General features: G+C 50.2%; 1 protein-coding gene across 2 annotated transcripts in view; it reads left to right on the top strand.

Annotated features, from left to right (window-relative positions):
• Positions 1-3,582: 3,582 nt before the first annotated feature.
• The window catches only part of ARHGAP32 (Rho GTPase activating protein 32), a 481,492-nt gene continuing 469,000 nt past the window's right edge, over positions 3,583-16,074 (top strand). Inside the window, exons 1-2 of one of the 2 annotated variants that reach the window (XM_060304292.1) lie at positions 3,583-3,776; positions 5,791-5,946. The gene's annotated coding sequence lies outside the window, so the exon portion shown is untranslated. Of the gene's footprint in view, positions 4,181-5,790; positions 5,947-16,074 lie in introns of both variants that reach the window. The other variant, XM_060304291.1, reaches the window with a different exon arrangement.

Raw genomic sequence — 16,074 nt, 5'->3', positions numbered from 1 at the left:
GCCTGGGGGTCATACCAGGCTCTGGAGCAGCCAGCTGTGTGCCCCCAGGCCAGTCACCTGTCTCTATTAATCAGTACACTTGTCATAGTACTTGCGCTCATGCATTCACTTATTCCTTAATTCAATACATATTTATTAAGCACTTACCGTATTCCTGGCACAGTGCTAGGTACTGGGAGTACTGAGAGGGAATAAGACGAAGTTGCCGACCTTATCACAGTCCACCGTGAGGGTGATGCAGAGAAACTGAAGCCCCGGGCATGACAATGCTGTTGAGTTATGTCCCAGTGCTGTAGGGGGACAGGGAGAGGGGTAAGTGGGACTGCTGGAGAAGACGGTGAAATCTTGAGAGGGGGAGGTCTTTGAACTGGGCTTTAAATGATTAGCAGGAGTTTGCCAGGCCGAGAAAAAAAGAAATGCCATTCAAAATAACAGGAACATGGTATCAAAAATAAAAATGTTTCGGGAATGGTGAGTGTTAGGTGGGTGTAGTTAGACTATAAGGAACTGATCGGTGTCAGTTAGTCTTGGGCAGGTGTCTGGGTATTTTCTAGTAGGCTATAAGGCAGCAGTTCTCAAACGTGAGCGTGCACCAGCATGACCTGGAGGGCTTGTTAACACAGATTGCTGGCCCCTCCGCCAGACTGAGCAGGTCTGGGGTGGGGCCTGAGGACCGGCATCTCTAATAAGCTCTCAGGTATGGTAGATGACCTGGGAGGGAAGATGGGTTCAAATCAGGCTGTATCTTACCCTGATGGTGTGGTATTACCCAAGTCAGTTTACCTCCCTGAGTCTCAGTCTCAGTTACCTCCTTGGTGAAACGACACCTGCCGGGCAGCCTTTCTTCTGCCGACTGCATTAAGTGAGAGAATGTGTGTGTGAGCTCTTCAGATACATCAGGTGCTATCAGAAGTGCTAAAAAATGTGTATATGTACACACACACAGATACAGACATAGCTTTTAGTACCTCTTTTAGCACATCGAAAACTCCAAGAGACTTAATGAATCCAAGAGGTTTGTCAAGACTGTTGGATGGGGACTTCCCTCGTGGTACAGTGGTTAAGAATCTGCCTGCCAATGCAGGGGACACGGGTTCAAGCCCTGGTCTGGGAAGCTCCCACATGCCGCAGAGCAACTAAGCCTGGGCATCACAACTAGTGAGCCTGTGCTCTAGACCCCGCGAGCCACAACTACTGAGCCCATGTGCCACAACTACTGAAGCCGCACACCTAGAGCCCATGCTCCACCACAAGAGAAGCCACCGCAATAAGAAGCCTGCGCACTGCAATGAAGAGTAGCCCCTGCTCACTGCAACTAGAGAAAGGCTGCGTGCAGCAACGAAGACCCAAACACAGCCAAAAATAAATAAAATTAATTAATTTTAAAAAAAGACTGTTGGATGGTTGCTCTGTGTGTGTGTGTGTATGTGTGTGTGTGTGTGTGTGTGTGTGAGAGAGAGAGACAGAGAGAGAGACAGAGAGAGAGAGAGGGAGAAAAGGGGAATGAGATAGAATATGTCAGAGTGGAAAAAGGAGGCTGATGTTAATTCCATTTTTACCTTCGAGTTCTGGTCTCATTTCCAATAACATCTTAGGAGATTTCCTAATTAAAACAGATCAGCATTTAGAAACCTTCAGCTAGGAATTTCTCCTTGCTGTCAAATAAAAATCCTTTCTGGGTCCCTTAGGGACCTCTGAGGTTCTCTGGAATATTTGCACTGTTCTCCACAAGCCTAGAAACAGGCAGTACTGATCAGGCTCAGACTGAACGCACCCAAGCTCTTTAAACAAATGAACATCTAGCCAGTTCTAGAAAACCTTTGCTTAACCTTGGTGTAATTCTCCACCTCCACGGTATTGACAGGCCAGGTTTCAAGAGCTCCTTTAACTAAATATGACTGAAGTTTCCCTTTCATCAGGAAGAGCCACTCGGAGGCTGTAACATGTTATTCTGGAGTGCGTTGGCAGGCACACTCTGGAACGGCAGGCTATCAGTTTACCCACAAGTGAACAATTAGCCGGGTGGTGTGGTTAATCGCAGCAGCTTCACCATGGAAAAAGAAAAATAATACCCTTCCCATCTCATCCCAAGGAAAAGAAAGGAGACATCTACCAATTTGTAAGAGGATAATTTCCTAATTACCCCATGAAGGTTGTTTTTTCTGGTGGGTCCTTAAATCAGGTTGAGAAGGGTGAAATCTGATCCTTTAGTGATGAAAAATGTTATTGTAGGATTAAGTTTTCACACAGTGTCTCCTACGGCTTAAGGAAGAAGTTGCTAATTTCCCCCAGTAGCTGTGGAGGCAGCCGGTGTGGGCAGAGGAAGGTCCACAAGTGGAGAGGCCTGAGCTGGGGCACTTCAGGTTGGCCCCAAGGTGATTCTTTAATTACTTGGGAAAGCTTCCTCCTGAGCCTGAGGAAGCCCCAGCACATTACATGACTCATAGCATATTAACTTCTAAATGTTTTAGAAATGAGGCTTGCCTTAGTTTTCAGCTACCATTAAATTCCCCTCGAGGCATCTTGTGCAAAAAGGAGGGGTGTTCTGGCACTGATTACCAAACCATAACCAATCCCGAGCCACACACGGGGCACTTCCAGAATGTTGCCTACTCCTCAGGAAGGAAACTAACATTTCTGGAGGCCCCACCAGGTGTTCTAGAATTTTTTCTTCCACTATCTATCTCCTTGACTCTTCTCAGCAACGCTGTGAGACAATGTAAAGGCTGCTATTTTAAAGTGGGGAAAGTGAAGCTCAGAGGCTAATACCCCAGTGGAGGAGCTGACCATTTGCTTCCAGAAGGGGTAGGCCCCCGGGGCAGTGTTCTACCGGCAGAGCTCAGCTCCTTTGCTTTCCTGTCTGCCCCCTCTCTGACAGCGGTGGGCTAACAGGCCAGAGACTGGGAAACGGAGAGGTCAAGGGGAGAAGGTGGCAGAGTGGGAGCAGGGAAGTAAACCTGGCACCCCCTGGATGTGGAGAAGGTCTGGGCTGGAGGGAGAGCCAGGGCTGGTACTAGAAAAAATAGCCAAGCAGGTGAAATGCGGCTTTGTTCTCACTCTCTGCAGTTCCAGAAGGCCCTCCCTCCACCCCCAGGATCCAGCCATTAACTCAACAACTATTTATTAAGCGCCTCCTAACTACGGGGTACCGTAATGGGCACTAGGGATACAGTAGTGAACAAACGCAAATCCCCCCTCAAGGAGCCTACGTTCTAGGGGTTTCTCTCCAGTGGCTTCAAGCCGTCTTGGGCTGCTTAGAATTCCCTAGTAGGGTGTTCCCTTTCGGTTCCTCTTCACACGTACGCGCGCGCACACGCGCACACGCACACACGCGCGTGTCCGTGCCTCGCAACCCTCGCTCGTGCTCACGTGCACGCACGGCCACGCACATGCACCGACACACACGGGCCCACACGTGCGCGTTCGCGCAGACACGCACAGAAACGCGGACGCACACGGCCTGTCGTGCCGCCCCCTCCCACGCCGAGGGCGCAGCGCGGAGTTGCGGGCAGTGGACGCGCGCGTGCGCAGGAGCTGCGCGTCCCGCGGCCGCCCCGGAGGGTCCTAAGCAGTGCGGGCGTCGCCGCCGCCGCGCGCTCTCCGGCGCGGGAGGAAGGAGGCCGGCGCGGAGCCCTGGGAGCCCGAGTCCCGGCGGTCCCCTCCGGCCGCACAGCCGGGCTCCGCGCTGCGGGCAGACGGGCAGCGTCCCCGGACACCGCGGCCACGCTCCCTTCTCAGCGATTCCGTCTGGGCGGCCGGATGGGAGGAGAGGGCAGGTGCGCTGAGCCGCGAATCTGCGCGAGGCACGGTGGGGAAACAGCTGTCGAGCGTTTGGGGAACAGCCTCGGCCCTGAGTCTGTGGCGGAAACTTGGACTCAGGGCCCTGAAAGCTGGCCGAGGGCACTGTCAGGAGATGCGGGACTGGTCCGTCAGCTACTGCTTTCTTCCAGCGCGTCTCAGTCGGTGGTTTGTTTCCCACCCGAGCAGCCCCCGCGGCCCTGCGCACAAACACACTCGTTTCTTCCTCGGGCGCCTCTCTGAGCTGCGCTCCGATGCCGCCGGGCGACTCCTGACCCCACCACCTTTGTTTCCTCGGGCCAGTCAGCACTTCTGAGAAGTTGTCCTTAGGCCATTCCCACTTCCCTGTGCTCTCGAGGAGGAGAGAGAAGAGAGTGGCAAGGTAGGAGAAGGATTCCCTTCCCTGGCCGGGACCCCCTGGCTCGGTTCAGAAAGCCCCGGCTCTGAAGGGCGCTGTGAAGTTGGAGGGTATCTGTTCTGTCCCCACGCAGTCAGGGGCGAGCGTACTTTCTGGGGTTGGGCCTGAGGCAGGCTTCTCCTGCACCCCTTGTGGATCAAGGTCAACAGCAGGAAACTGACACAGAGCCGGGTTCTGCGTCCTTGCGTGAGCGGGGAGACACCGCCTGAGAGCTGGGGGGAGAACTGCCCTCATTACCTGTCTGTTAGCACTTGCCCCTGGGAGTCACCACGTTTTACTTATCACACTTACTGATAGACGTGTATTACCATCCCTATTTTACAGGGGAGGAGAGCGACTCTCCCAGGGGTTAAGTGACTTGCTAAAGTTCACTTGTAGCTAATGTGGGGGGCAAAGTAGGACAAACTGGAACACCTTCAACTAGTTTTATTACCAGTAGGAATTCATGTTCCTGTTTCTTGCAAAGCAGTGATAGGTTTGGCAGTTAGGCGGCACTCCTGCTCCAGACATGCCTGGTTCATCTCTGTCCTATAAACAGCCCTTCTACCTCCTAGATTTCTCACACAGTTTTCCCAACTTGGAATGCCGCTCTCCCTTACACCAATGCGACTCCTACACATCCATCAGGGCCCAGCTGACAGACCTCTTCCTGCACGAGTCTTTCCCCTCCCTCACTAGCCTTCACCCATCTCCCTTTACTCCACGGCCCAGTGTTCATATTCTGGGCCATAAAGTCTAACCCTTCATTATGTCACTGCCTTTTATGATTCTCTCATTGTTTCATTTTCTTCCGTCTTATTCCATCAGTCAGGTGATCTTCATAAGGGCAGGGCCCGTGGCATAGGCACTTCCTTTACGTACCCCGTGGTTTCTATCACGGTGCTGGGCACAAAGTCGCACTCAGTGACTGTTGTTTGGCTAATTGACCAGACACACTCTAAACCTGGCCAAAGGTGGGCCCAGGAGCTTTTGCTATGAGCCCTTGAGGGGTGGTATTAGTGGGCTTTCAGCCATTAATCCTCCAGCAGCAACTCCCCCTCACTGGGTGGCTTGCCTGCCTGGATTACCTGAGAGGGAGAGACAGAGCTTAACTGTATAGAGAATACACACTAAGACATCCAAGGACTGCTTAGACCTGGCGCTGCTTCTTGAACGTTGCCCATGGTATGCGGTGATGGAGGATACCTAAATGAAATGCAAACAGTTAGACACATAACATGGAAGATCTGGTCTAAATTGAAATAGAACAAACAAACAAAAACCAGAAGGTGAATGGCTGCTTTTTTGGAGGAGTGGTTTGGTGTTTCATGTTGAGGGTTTTGAAACTGATCGAATACATGTCTGAGGCCAGGTCTTTCCCCCTCTCACCCTCTCAGTGTGTACGGGTGCTCATCGTTGCAGGTTATAACGTGTTTTCACATACGTCATCTCAGGTATTCCTCACAAAACTTTGAGAGAGAATAACAGTAACAACATTTATAAAATACCTGTAATTATTTAATAACTACTGTGTACTAGGCACCATTCTAAGGACTTAACGTATATTAAGTCATCTGTCCCTTGCTGTTTTACAGATGCAGAAACTGAGGCACTGAGAGTGCCAGCAGTGGTTGGTGGTGGGAATGTCCCCAAGGCAGAGGTGAATCAAGATTCTTTCATAATGAGAGCTCCGTTGAAAGAAAGAAGATGCACTGAGTAAGGAAAGCAACATTGAACACCTGCTCTGCCAGGTAAGACTGCTAGGAGCTTTGTGGGCACGTTCTCGCCGAATCTTCACAGTTACCTGTAAGGTTATTGTGTTTGCGTTGTGACCTTCCCCCACATTTGAAGAACCTTGGCTTCCCAAGGTCAGCTGGCTAGCGTGTGAGCCAGGCCTGTGGACTCACATGCCTGTGTTTCCAGCACCGTGCTGGGTGCCCGGGGTGGCTCAGCCTTCTCTGGCTCTTTGTTTCTGCTTGAGGAAGGGGGGGCAATGTTTATTTCACTGGCTGAGCTGGTGAGATCCTTATCACCCTTAAAAAGCGTGTATTAAATCTCTAATTGTACATGGCACTGAACTATTTTGTATACAAAAATAATTGAGTAAAGTACACAGACAGGGGCTCTGCTCTCTGGGAGCAAAGGATCCCCAGCGCGTGAAGGTGGCAGGATGGCCCAAAGAACCACGGTCCTAGAGTGTACCCTCCTTGGCAAAGGTGTGTCCTGGCTGAGAGGGGGAAGTGGCACAGGGGCGTGGGAGAGTCTTCCAAATCCATCCCCACTCTGGGAAGGGCCTCTGAGAGGTTAGGACTTTGGGGGCAGATCTGGGAAGGGCCTCTGAGAGGTTAGGACTTCGGGGGCAGATAGAGGTGGGTTTGAAGCCTTCTTAGTAACAGTGTAAGCTTGGACCAGTTCCGAACCCTCTCCAAGCTTCATTTCCAGCCTATGGAATTGGACTGAACAGGTATCATTCTGTTAAATGAGATGGTATACTTAATGCACTTAGCACAGTGCCCGATATACAGTACGTACTTAAATCGTCGGTAGCTGTTGTCATGGCTGTTGGGTAGGTAGCTCGTTCCCAGAGTGGATTTGAAGGATGAAGGAAAGGCTCGTGGTTAGGAAAGGGGGACTTCTGACTGCGCAGCAGTGTCCCTTCGCTGCCCCGGGGCTCGGTGGCTGTCACAGGCAGCACGGCCCTGTGTTTCCTACCCCCTCCTTCTCCTGAGACGGCCGGGGGCTTGGCCTTTCTGGAGTGGCCCCTCAAATGTCTGTCTCATATTAAATGGTTGGTCTTGAGTTGTTATTCTGGAGAGATGCGAGGCTTTCGGGGGGCAAAAGACACGAAGGAGAAGGGAGCTGCACCTGGTGAGCGGTACACAGTAGGAATTCAACAAATGCTGACCGCTTCTGATAATCTGGGGCCCCAGTCTCCCCAGACCCACAGAGGGGCTGCTGCCCTGGCAGTACTTGCTGAGTTTAGGGACAGAGCAGTAAACCACATCTGGGTGCCCAGGGGTTGCCATGGCAGATGGGCCACTCCGTGATGTTCTTTGCAGCCTTCGAGAGTCCCCAGAATGCACACCCTTTGCTCACCCGGAGGTGGGCAGGGAGTGACCAGGGGCACACGCCGCAGAAAATCCCTTTTGTTTCTTCTTAGCAGAGCCCTGTACAGCACTGGCTTCCTGCTTAATGGCCTGTTCTGGGTGGGGAGGCGGGGGAAATGCGCAGAACTAAGGGAGAAAAAGATTAAACTCACAGTAAAACCAAACCCAAGCATCACCGCTCTCCGTCCCCTCCTCTGCAGCCCTGACCCTACTCTGGGAGCTGTCTCCCAGCCAGTTCCGCTCCGAGGCAAATAACAATTATTCCAGGAGGCCCTGGCGCACCGGGCCTGCAGAAGACAATGCTTGATTGTTCTTCCTTCCCCCTGCGGCAAAAGATGGGCTGGCGGAGAGCACCGCGGAAAGGGAAAGGAGCAGCCTCCCTGCTCTCCCGCGGGGCGGCTCGGGAGCTGTCAAAACAGGCCTAGATCAGGGCGGGGGAGCGGCGGGGGAGGGGGGATTACTGCCGCTGCTCCCGACCTGCTCGCAAAGTTGCACTCTTTTCCCCCCCGCGTTCCTGGCAGCTGTGGCCACTTAAACGGCTTTTGCTGCCATTAAACAGGAGAGTCATTAAGTCACGGAGCTTAATGAGGCTTTCAAGGGTCCAGTAGTCACCCCTCCGCTCGGTGAAAAGTGCCAATTCATCGCTTGGGAGTTAACAAACCTGGAGGTTGTGACTAAGAGGTGAGCAGCTCCAGCGCCCAGATTGACGGCTCGCCCCAGCGTGACCCCGCGCTGAAAACCAGGCTTGCGTGCAGTCAGAAGGTGGGAGGTGGGCGACCACTGGGAACGAGTTGCATTGCTGGTTTCTCCAGCTTCTCAGCTGGTGTTTGGGCCTGAAAGATCCAGAAAGCTCTCCCATCATTACTGGTATTTATCAGTCATGGGCTTGTGGAAGGCTGAGACGGTGTGTTGTCCCAAAGTGCATCTCTCCTGAATCAGGCCGTTGGCATCGGGGACGTTAGTTCTGCTGCCCGCCCCCTTGACGTTAGGGATTTTGTCTATTGCGCCTTTGAACAGTGCCTGGTACTACGCTCGTAGAATATGTGTAGGAAGGAGGGAGGGCAAATGGGAACCCCAGGGCCCACCTCGTTTACCCTCCATTGGATGGGAGCCCACTTGTCACTCAGCAGTGTCTGGAAGTGACTGCCCACAGGAACAAGGTGAGGATGGATCTGGTGTGGGAGTGGAGTCCTCCCCGGCATGTTCAAGCTTTCCTTTACTCAAACTCACTAAATTCTCATAATTAGGTGAGGTGGGGAGGGGAGGTGTTCCTGTCCCCATTTTGCAGATGAGGAAACTTAGGTTCAGAAAGGTAAGTGACATCTAAGCAAGTGACCCCAGGACAATCTGACCCCAGGACCCGGCCAGACTGACCCTCTCACTTAGAGGCCAGGCACTGGATGGGAATCAGAAGAAAGAGGAAGATGGCCCAAGAGCTGCCTCCTGGCCTGTTTTCCTGAGGTTAGAAGTCTGTCAGGAGAGGGTGGAGAGGTCTGGGGCCGAGGCCGTTCTCAGCAAGGGGGCGTTTTCCTTCCTTCAGCCGTCTTGTCCGCGTTTCACTGTCTGCTCTCGCGGGGGCTGAATGGGAGGATGGGCAGCACCTGCGCAGAGCCACGAGCACGCAGACTGGGGGAACTGCAGGGGACGTTTGCCACCGTGGGCGGGGGGCGGGGGTCTAAAGGACGAGTGGCGGCTCCCAGGATTACCTGGCTCCCTGTGACTCCATGGGGGGGATGTGCCGCCTCGCCGCTGCCCCCAGGATGGCCAGCCTTCTAGAAACACTGCTCCTTACAGGAATTGGGCCTGGCTCTGTGATCCGGGACTAGGGAGGTTAGATCTTATCTGGGAAAGCTGGATGACTGACAGTCTGGCTTATCCTGTGTGGGATTACTCAGCCTGTAAAAGTCCTGTTTATTTGTTAAGGGAGGGGCAGATCCATAACCCACCTGTTGACACCTGGATGGCACAGGAGAGAGAGCTGCACCTCTTTGCCCGCCCAGCACCCCATGGTGGCTCTCCCTGCCAAGCTGCTGTGGTTGCGGGGAAGAACACCTGGTGGGGGAGTGATGGGAGAGCCTCCCGCTGGCAGCTGCCACCTCTGCCCAGAGCCATGATCGTGGAAGGCCCAGGCAGGAAGCCTGAGAACACTTCCAGACACGTCTCCCTTAGAGCCCTGCCCCGGAGTGGGCCTGACCACATTGGTGAGAGCAGGTTCACCAGCTCCCAGAAGCTGGCTGTCCAAGAACCTCTCTGAGATTTCCCAGCCTTTTTTTCCATGACTGTGCTAATTTTGCCTCCAAGACCAAATGAGTGGAAGTTTCAGGGGGGTTTGAGTCTTAGGTTACAGGTCCGAGCAGGGCACACCACCCCTCACACTCTTGGTTTCTCCACACCATTTCTGTTCCGATGGCAGGAAAGCAGAGGGGAGAAGCTGGCTGACCTTGTTTCAAGCTGCCATCAGAGAACAGGTGCTCATTGTAAGAGTGTCTGGCATTGGAAAGAGCACGAGGTCAGTGCTTAAGATCCACAGGCCCCCGTCCTCGCTCTGGCCTGAGTCAGCTGTGTGACCTTGGGCAGCGAGTTAGTCTTTCTGAATCTATCTCCTCACCAGCAAACAAAGGAATCGGATTGACGTCTCCCAGGGCCCCTTCCAGCACCAGCATTTTATGATGCTACAGCTACTAACCTCACTACTGATGTCGTTCATTTACAACGGACACCCCCTGTGGGGGACATGCGCTCTGGATTGTTCCTCCTGCTCTGCTGATGGATCTGCAGCACCCCACACCTGCCTGCCTGTCTCCTTTGTCTGCCTCAGTTCCCACACAGGAAGGCTGGCACCATGGCCTCTGCTGTCCTCTGAGTCTCTGGGAGTGCGCCATCCAATAGCCATGCTAGCCTGGGAGGTCTGGGTCTCAGTTCCTCGGAAACTGACCTGCAGTTTGGCTTCTCTGAACCTCATCCACCTAATGGGACAAAGAACCCTCCCTGGGAAAGCACTTCGGGATGCTTCAGTGGGAGAAGCAAAAGAAGCATGAAGCTGCCTCGTCGTGGAGGCTGAGGATCTAAATCCCAGAGCCTTTGGGAGCCAGTGGACCTCTACCAGTGGGCTGCACATTCAGTGGGACTTAGCTTCCCAGTTTGCACGGAACTAAGGCCTCCTGGCAGGTGCTGCGTGGCTTGCCCGCATGCACTGTGAACTGGGATCAAGACGCTCTCTTTTTGTATTAGTTCTGGGCCTGGTTTTGAAGCATCTTGCCGGGACCGTGAATGGTTTTGCGGTGCATTTCAGTGAGCTCTTTACAGCCTCGCTCATCGGGCCTTGTGGACCTCTGCTTCCTTCAGCCGACTCAGTGTGGCTGCCATGCTGAGGCTGCCGAGTCACACGGGCAAGGCCCGTTACCTGCCAGACGTGGCTTTCCTGGACCCACCTTTCCAGGGTAATGAACTCCCAGGATTAATCTGAGAGCTCCTCTCTCCTCTTCTACCTTCGCCTCCTACCTGTCCCGTCACCCCCAGCTTCTGGTCCTCAGGTGGGACGTGTTAAGCCAGGGAGCAATTAGCCAACTCAGGCTTCAGGACTCTCCCTAGAACAAGTGGAGCAATGGCTTGATGACCCTGGGATGAAGGGGTGCCGCTTTGCAAGAGATCCTTGAAAGGACATGAATATTCATGGCGAGGGTCCTTCAGAGTCATTTAGAACTACTTGTAAGTTACTGAATCTGCCGAGTTCTCTCAGGCCTTGAGTGGTGTCCAGTTGCCACTTCCTCTGCTCAGAATCCTCTTCCATTCTCACCTGCCTGGTTAATTCTTACCTGCTCCTCAAGATTCACTCCCTCCAGGGACTTCCCTGGTGGCGCAGTGGTTAAGAGTCTGCCTGCCAGTGCAGGGGACACGGGTTCGAGCCCTGGTCCAGGAAGTTCTCACATGCCGTGGAGCAACTAAGCCTGTGCGCCACAACTACTGAGCCTGCGTGCCACAACTACTGAAGCCCGTGCACCTAGAGCCCGTGCTCCACAACAAGAGAAGCAACCAGAATAAGGAGGCTGCGCACTGCAATGAAGAGTGGCCCCCGCTTGCCGCAACTAGAGAAAGCCCGTGCGCAGCAACGAAAACCCAACATAGCCAAAAATAAATAAATTAAATAAATAAATTTAAAATAAAAAATAGTCATGGCTTCAACTGGGGCAACAGCTGTGAGATGCAGAGGGGTGCTTAGAATCAGGAAACATGTTTATGGTAGAGCCAATGGGATTTCCTAAGACATGTAGGAGAAATGGAAGAGTCGAGGATGACACTAAGGTATTTGGCTAGAACAATCAGGAGAATGGAGTTGCATCCGCTGAGTTAAGATGATTATGAGTGAAGCAGATTTGGGGGGTAGGGAGAATCAGAAGTTCAGTTTGGGACAAGTAAGGTTTGAAATGCCTATTCGATATCCAAATGGAGATGTAGAGTGGGCAGAAGGTGAGTCAGTCGGCATTCAGGGAGTGGTCAGACTTGTAGATATGAATGTGGGGCTGTTGATACTTAGACTGTATTTGAACAGGAAGGACTGGGTAAGATCGCCTAGAGAACAAAAGCATTCCAAGGACTGAAACTTGGGGGTCTCCAGCTTCTAGGGGTTGAAGGAATTAGGAAGATGCTGAGGAGACTGAAAAAAAGTAGTGAGACTGATATTCTGGAAGTGAAGTGTTTCTTGGAGGAGAGGGTGATTGACTATCAAGTATAACTGGGAGGTCAAGGACAGGGTTGACCATTGCATCTGACAGCTCAGAGGTCACTGGTGATCATGTTCAGAGCAGTTTCAGTGGTTTGAGAGAGAACTGGAGAAGAGAAAGTTCATATGAACAACTCTTGAAGAATTTTGCTGGAAAGGTGATCTGAGAGATAGGTCACTAGATGGAGGAAAATGTGGGTCAAAGTGGTTTTTTAAAAAGTGCATTAATTTATGAATTAGTTAAGGAACTATGGGTCCATTGACATGGATTTTTGAGAGCTTAGCCTAGAGCCAGGAGAGGAGATTGAGAAAAGGTTGTTTTCATCTTTTCCCCATTAGCCCCTGTCATCCCAGTTCTGCCTTCTCTCTTTCGCTAAATGGTGAGGGATGTATTCATTTTTGTATCAACATCTTGTGCAGATTTCTAGTCTCTCTGATATTTAGCAGACCAATGGATGCCTATCTACTATGCCATGTCATCCCTTTTCTAGAAGACTTGACATTTGGCTCTATAAATCATTGGATGCATTGATAATGCCTGATTCATGTATTGTAATGTAATTTGGTAATTATATGGTGAAATAATATGTCATTTCCAGGGGTGGCATAATATGGTTCATAATCTTTCACAATAATCAGTTAATAAGTATGTTGCATCAAGGAACTATTTACATAGTCTTTAAGTGTCAGATTCTTGACCTTTCTACACAGTGACTAACATTCTTCTGAGCATGATAGAGCATGCACCAGAAGACATGACTCCTCTATGCCTGACAGTGTATGTAAATTAGTGAGAACCCATACAAATGTCTGATCATGTATTACAAGCTTGAGATGAATTCTAGAAGAATATAATAGTAAACCACAGCATCAATACCATAAATAATAACATTAACATGGAAATGATTGACTCATGTTGGAGTTGACTGGGGATGATTCTTTTTTTTCTCATGGCAAGGCACGTGGTTTCCCTGTTTTTCTCTTTCTTAACATCTTTATTGGCGTATAATTGCTTTACAATGGTGTGTTAGTTTCTGCTGTATAACAAAGTGAATCAGCTATACATATACATATATCCCCATATCTCCTCCCTCTTGTGTCTTATCTCCTCCCTCTTGCATCTATCCCTTTTTAATAACAACACACAAATAGGCATCACTTTCCCCCTTACTTCTTGGTAGTGTAGTAAAAAAATAATGAGCTTTGGGGTCAGTCAGATCTACATTAAAATCCTTAGTTTGCTGTTTATTAACCGTGAGACTGTGAACAAGTTACTTCGATGAGCTTTAGTTTCCTTATCTATAAAATGGAAATGGTGATACCTACCTCACAGGGTTATTGTGAAGTTCAGCTTAAATGTGAGTGTCAATGGAAATTGCCTGGCATGATATCTGATGTAGAACAGACAATGATAGCAATTAGTGTACTTAGCAGTACTTGCAGTGGCTGTAGGGGTGGCTTGGTGCTGGTAGTGATGGGTGCAGACGCCTCCCTTGCGTGGAAGGCTTCTCTCCATGCTCTAAATCCTATCAGCAGATGGAAACGGGTTTATCCATCATCCGCGGCATTAGTCCCTATCAGCTTTCATGCATTCATGTAATAATTTTTTATTGAGAACCTTGTAAGTTCCACACAACAAAATCCGTGCCCTCTTGGGGCTTATGTATCAATACTAGTGAGTTTTGGAAAAAAAACTCTGGGTCACCCCATATTTAATACAGCTCTTTCATAGTCTCCATCTTTATTGCTTTAAATTACCACCCAGCCTCTGGCCAAACCTGCTCCAGGTAAGAGTAAACTGAGGCAACTTGAGCCCTTCATATACACACACCAGCCACTAGTGACTTTCCTCTTATTGTCAGGAACTAGCCAGCTTAGAGTTTGATTCCTTCCAAGACTATTTTATTTTTTCTCTGCGTGGGAGGAATGTTCCCCTGCTGAAGTCAGGTATGAGGTCAGGTCTCTCACCTGCAGCTGGGATTTGGGACAGACTGAGAATCACCGTGCCGTGCTGGGCTGAAAGTATCACGTGACTCGGTGCCCCACTGTCTGCTTGTACAGGGAAAAAGAAAAAGGAATCCTGGGCGCTGCAAAGAGGAAAAAGCTAGAAGCCTCTGTGGTAGATAGTGGGAAGGAGGCCAGGCCCGGGGACAGACACAGAAAGGTAGACCCTCAGAGCCTGGGCTCCTTTTGAAGTCCCCGCTCCTGGAAACAGATCATGAAACTATTTAATAAAAAGTTAACCGTATAGTTGCAGGTAATCACGGCCAGGTGTTTCTTTCTTTAGGTCTCAGACCTGAGTGCGTGTCCCCTGGCTGTCAGTGTGCACGGTGACGAGATGGTGGGAACTGGTTTGACACCAACATGAACCCTTCACCGAAAACTCAACTCAACCCCAGGGATTTCTGAGCTGTCGAAGAAAGTTTGATGACTTTCCTTGCTTAACCAGGCCCTGTTAAGCTCCCTTGAGGCTAAGTAAGGAAGAAAGGGCCATGAATTTTTTTTTAAACATCTTTATAGGAGGATAATTGCTTTACAATGTTGTGTTAGTTTCTGCTGTATAACAAAGTGAATCAGCTATATGTATACATATATCCCCATATCCCCTCCCTCTTGCGTCTCCCTCCCACCTTCCCTATCCCACCCCTCTAGGTGGTCACAAAGCACCGAGCTGATCTCCCTGTGCTATGCGGCTGCTTCCCACTAGCTAGCTATTTTACATGTGGTACTGTGTATATGTCAAAGCCACTCTCTCACTTCATCCCAGCTTACCCTTCCCTCTCCCTGTGTCCTCAGGTCCATTCTCTACGTCTGCGTCTCTATTCCTGTCCTGCCCCTAGGTTCATCAGAACCGATTTTTTTTTAAAGGAGGAAACTAACTTTTTTTAAAATTAATTTTATTGTATTTATTTTATTTTTGGCTGCGTTGGGTCTTTGTTGCTGCGCGCAGGTTTTTCTCTAGTTGCGGTGAGCAGGGGCTACTCTTCGTTGTGGTGCGCAGGCTTCTCATTGCAGTGTCTTCTCTTATTGCAGAGCACGATGCTAGGCACGCGGGCTTCAGTAGTTGTGTCACGCAGGCTAAGTAGTTGTGGCGCGTGGGCTTAGTTGCTCCCCGGCATGTGGGATCTTTCCGGACCAGGGCTCAAACCCGAGTCCCCTGCATTGGCAGGCAGATTCTTAGCCACTGCGCCACCAAGGAAGCCCCCATTTTTTTTTTAGATTCCATATATTTGTGTTAGCATATGGTATTTGTCTTTCTCTTTCTGACTTACTTCACTCTGTATGACAGACTCTAGGTCCATCCACCTCACTACAGATAACTCAATTTCATTTCTTTTTATGGCTGAGTAATATTCCATTGCATATATGTGCCACATCTTCTTTATGCATTCATCTGTCGATGGACACTTCGGTTGCTTCCATGTCCCGGCTATTGTAAATAGTGCTGCAGTGAGCACTGTGGTGCATGACTCTTTGAATTATGGTTTTCTCAGGCTATATGCCAGCTTTTGCACAGCAAAGGAAACCATAAACAAGATGAAAAGACAGCCCTCAGAATGGGAGAAACTATTCGCAAACGAAGCAACTGACAAAGGATTAATCTCCAAAATTTACAAGCAGCTCATGCAGCTCAATAACAAAAAAACAAACAACCCAATCCAAAAAGGGGCAGAAGACCTATATAGACATTTCTCCAAAGAAGATATACAGACAGCCAACAAACACATGAAAGGATGCTCAACATCACTAATCATGAGAGAAATGCAAATCAAAACTACACTGAGGTATCACCTCACACCGGTCAGAATGGCCATCATCAAAAAATCTACAAACAATAAATGCTGGAGAGGGTGTGGAGAAAAGGGAACACTCTTGCACTGTTGGTGGGAATGTAAGTTGATACAGCCACTATGGAGAACAGTATGGAGGTTCCTTAAAAAACTAAAAAAAGGGGCCATGAATTTTGTGTCTTTCTGTGGGAAGGTAAATTTCCAAAAGCAACAGCCCTTCCTCCAAATAAATATGTAATCAAAGTAAACACGGTGTTATCT

The sequence above is a fragment of the Globicephala melas genome, chromosome 8, assembly GCF_963455315.2.
Source record: "Globicephala melas chromosome 8, mGloMel1.2, whole genome shotgun sequence".
NCBI classification, from domain to species: Eukaryota; Metazoa; Chordata; class Mammalia; order Artiodactyla; family Delphinidae; genus Globicephala; species Globicephala melas.
Note: the sequence above shows the minus strand (reverse complement) of the source record. Positions and strands in the feature narration are given on the sequence as shown.